The sequence below is a fragment of the Octopus bimaculoides genome, chromosome 6 (assembly GCF_046866305.1).
Source record: "Octopus bimaculoides isolate indiv1 chromosome 6, ASM4686630v1, whole genome shotgun sequence".
Taxonomy (NCBI): domain Eukaryota; kingdom Metazoa; phylum Mollusca; class Cephalopoda; order Octopoda; family Octopodidae; genus Octopus; species Octopus bimaculoides.
The window spans coordinates 98,321,838-98,326,724 of record NC_142933.1 but is presented as its reverse complement, the minus strand read 5'-3'; positions in this window follow the sequence as shown (position 1 = coordinate 98,326,724).

Genomic DNA, 4,887 nt, shown 5'->3' with positions numbered 1-4,887 from the left:
CAAGAGTACTCAGAGAGTGCAAGCCAACACCAATGTCCTCTCAATGATTAGCCAGAGATGATTTTTTAAATGAGAATATCTGAAATAAACTCGACTGCTCTCACAAACGAAAGTACTAAAAATGAACTCAACCACTCTCAAAAATTAAGTAAAACAACAGGAAAAATAATCCAGAATCCTTGTCCAGTACTGGATGGATCCCAAAATCTAATCAGTTTGTGCCAGTCATGAGGCCAAATATCCCTGAAAATTTCATCTGAATCCATTCAGTGGTTCTTGAGATATCTTGTCCACAGATAAACAAATACAGCTGAAAACAATACCTCCACCTTCACTAAGGCAGAGGTAATAAAAGATCATCATCATCATCATCATCCTCGTTATCATTATCATCATTTAACATCTTTTTTCCATGCTGGCATGGGTTGGACGGTTCGACAGGAGCTGGCAAGCCAAAGAGCTGCATGAGGCTCTAGTCATCTGTTTTGGCATGGTTTCTATGGCTGGATGCCCTTCCTAATGCCAACTACTTTATAGAGTGTTCTGGGTGCTTATTACATGGCACCAAAATGGGTGCTTTTTTTGTGGCACTGGCATGGTTGCTCTTTATATGGCATCATCATGCTCTTTTGTGGTGCCAGCATGGGTGGTTTTTATATATGGAGTGGAACACATGAAGTAACCTATGTTCGTTTTTTTTTTTTTCTGGCTCTCTCTTTTCCTTTCATTTTTGTCTTTGTTTCTCCCTGGACATTATACTTTCACCCATCTTCCATGAAAGCAGGTTTGGCTATATTTGGAAAGAGGAAGGGTGGCTTAGCAAAAAAATTTACTTAGGGGGTGCAAACCCAGGTCCAAATTTTTTAATGAAAAATGTGGATTTTTTTCAGTGTTAACATTAAAACAAATGCAGGTACAATAATGATTTTTATAATTATGAAGGCTGGCTGAAATGTTCATAGGCTGAGCGAGACATTCTCATGGAATGTGACCAAATGAAGTTCATTTTTTAACATAGTTCCTCTTACAGTGGATAAAACCAAATTGTAAGGGTTGAATAAGGCTGTGAGAGCTCCAAAAGTTCCAGAGTGTTTCTCTGGCACAGGACTACATCAGTTTGGTGATGCAGCTAGTAAGGCTGGCTGGCGATTTGCGATCACCTTTTTTGAACGGGAATGACACTGACAATTTCCTAGTGCTCTAGAGTGACACATTTGTTAAGGCAGAATTGAAAAAAAGAAGAAAGCTGGTGCAATAGAAAGAACCCACCACATTTGAGAAGCAAATAAGTAACACCAAGACCAGGAGAGACATAGTTGCATTTATTCTTGAGGTGGCATTGCAACTCTGTGGGTGTGAGTTCCACAGATGCTACAGAATTTGATGTCAGTGTTAGTGAAGGTACATTGGGATTTTCAGCAGTAAAAATGCCAGCTTAGCATTCAGCAATAAGCTCGGTGCATTCTTTGGGGTCATCAGTGATCTGACCTGTTTGAAGAGCGCTAGCTGGGGAGTGAGGTTTCTGTTTTAAATGCACATTTCCAGAACATTTTGGTGTCAGGGTTAGTTGCTATACGTCGTTCAAGCTCAAGCATTGCCTCTTTTGTCACTTGCTTGAGACGATTGGATGATCTGTTGTATCTTCTGTTCTCATCTGTTCTATGCTGTCTGTATTTCTGTTCAGCATCACAACGTTCTTTCCTGACAAGTTGAAATGCTGCAGCCTTTGAGACGATTGGATGATCTGTTGTATCTTCTGTTCTCATCTGTTCTATGCTGTCTGTATTTCTGTTCAGCATCACAACGATCTTTCCTGACAAGTTGAACTGCTGCAGCCTTCAAAATTGCAGTTTTTATTTCTAGAGTGTTTGCACAGTACTGACGCTTCATATGCAGCCCAGATTACACTGAGGATATTTTGAAAAACAGTATTGACATCCCCTGAATCATAAAATTCAAACCATTTTGGGCTTTGTAACTCCTTATGGTAACAGTTCCAGTCAAAGCAAGTAGTTTGAAGGTGGTGGTGCTTCTTGTTTCTGCTTATAAGAGACAGATTGGCAATGATCATAGCATGATCAGAGTCACCTAGAGGTTCCTTTCTTGTAACACTGATAACAGTTTCAGGAGTGGTGGTAAAGAGCAGGTCCCAAGTGTTATTACCTCTTGTTGGAGAGGTGACTACTTGGGACCAGTTTGCACTTTGCAGCCAATGAAAAGTTTCCCATTCAATTTCAGGGTAGATGAAACCACCAGCAATGAAAATATAAGTGGCTGTTATATATATATATAAGTGGTTGGCGTTAGGAAGGGCATCCAGCTGTAGAAACTCTGCCAAATTTAGATTGGAGCCTGGTGTTGCCATCCGGTTTCACCAGTCCTCAGTCAAGTCGTCCAACCCATGCTAGCATGGAAAGCGGACGTTAAACGATGATGATGATGATGATATATATATATATATATATATATATATATATATATAGAACACCTAGCATTGTAGGTGTACTAACACCAGCTGAGTGGCAAGAATAGGTACAGGCATAGCTGTGTGGTAAGAAGCTTGCTTCCCAATCACAAGGTTCTGGGATCAGTCCCACTGCATGACATCTTGGGCAAGGGTCTTCTACTATAGCCTCAGACCGACTAAAGCCTTATGAACAGATTTGGTAGACAGAAACTGAAAGAAGCCCGTCGTGTGTGTGTACTTGTGTTTGTCCCCTACTATCGCTTGACAACCGATGTTGGTGTGTTTATGTCCCTGAAACTTAGCAGTTCAGCAAAAGAGAACCGATAGAATAAGTACTAGGCTTACAAAGAATAAGTCAAGGGATCGATTTGTTCGACTAAAGGCGGTGCTCCAGCATGGTTACTGTCAAACAACTGAAACATGTAAAAGAGATTAAAAAAGAATATACACACAAATGCAAAGTTGGACATAAGAAGCATCAGATGTGGTGTGTAAGAGATGACTGTGCTGGTATTGTCATGTGTTGCATATGGATGAGGACAGCTGTGGGAAACAGTGTCACACCCTAGGGGCTGGATCTGGCCAGTTTTAACATGGCTGGGCTTATGGGAGGCCCAACTTCATATATTGGACCTGGAGTGATTTCTGAGACATTTTTTCGGGGAAAATAATGTATCTTATATGCCTTCAAATATGGTACATATAAGCGATATTACATTTACAACATTATATCTAATAGACTGTTCTGAGTTCTGATATCACTAACATCAAACTTACTTTTATCACTTTAAGGCCAATATTAGTCATGTGCTGTAGTTGATTTAATTGCATATATACCCTCACCACACACACCATTTATAAATGTGTGGTCTTGTGTCATTTATCTAACTTTGATGAATTTATGATATAATGGAGAGGTGTAATGGGGTATATAATTTAGTGATTGTAAGAGAGATAAGACAGATGGCAGAATATTACTGACATCTTGAAAAGAAAACAAAACAGAAAAGAAAACAAAGCAGAAAGGAAAATAGAGGAGACTAAAATTAGGATGAGATCCTTTTTAAAGATAGATAGGTAGGTATATATATATATATATATATATATATAGAGAGAGAGAGAGAGAGAGAGAGAGAGAGATAGATAGATATGTTTCTTTATTAGCCACACAGGGCTCAACACAGAGGGGACAAAATACAAATGTAGAGTTTTTCTTTTCGAGGGGGGCGAAAACAAAGCAGTAAAAAAAAACAAAAGTGGGGACAACGATGGAAAAAAAAAAAAAACATCGCAAAACGTTTGGGGTATTTACAAAAAATACGAAATAATACAGAAAATTCCCAAGAAATGGGGAGGTTATCCGTGGAAAGAAAAACCTACGAAAAGACCACGGTAACCTCTGTCATTTTAATGTCACAAATTACATTACACACTTTTATTTATGAAAGGAAAAAAGTAACTCTCTAGGTTTACCGTTTTATAGAATCATGGTCAAGGTGGCTTCGTCATTTATATGTGCCATTCTTGCTACATGTATCCATCTTTTTTTGAAACATTTGCTAGACAACACTTGCCTCTCTACTCTCACCTTCCTTTTCAAGTGATACTTGAAAAAGTTGAGAGATTGACCAGAGAGGAAAGTGTTCGTCTCTAATCCTTTCAGACGCGTCCACCAGATGCATTCTTTCGCCATAGCCACAAGTACAATAAATACAGCTCTTCCTTCCCGTTTAAAGGAAGGAGGTGTGACGATATTGACGATAGACTCGGTTGATAAACTGACTCGTCCCACACGTGACAGCAGTCGTTCGACATAAGCCCACAGCTCCGAAATGGTTGGACACTGCACGAGTGCGTGCAGAACGGTTTCGTCGCTCTGACCGCATCTCGGGCAGGTTGGCCCCGCATTTCGCGAGCCGTGTCTATAGAGCTTATCCCAAACGGGTAGCGCTTCTCGGTAACACTGCCAGGCCAGGGATCTCTGGAAGTTGTCCATAGGTCCCAGCCCGAAAGTCGTCCTGAACAGGCGGGTCAGGTATTCCTTGTCGACGCCCAGGTTCGCCCCGAGATCGTTGTCGTACCTGCCCTCCACTAATCCCCTATAGAATGACTTTGTTGTGATGCAGCCGCTCAAGGTCGACCCGGGACGGCAAACATGGACTTTAGGGCCCGCGGCTCATGGAGTCTGGTCTTACTAATGGCTATGATATCCAAATTGTGTGACTTGATGTCATTTAAGAGGTACCCTTGTTTCCAAGGGGACCCCAAGCCACGCACATTCACACAACCAATCTTCACCATGATTCTATTTATACGTGTGCTTTAAAGCACAAAACAAAAAGAACAGAGTGTTACTTACCGTTAGAAAGTTTTGTTTCCTCCTTGGATTTTTCACCAAGGAGGCTATTGTACAATTTCTT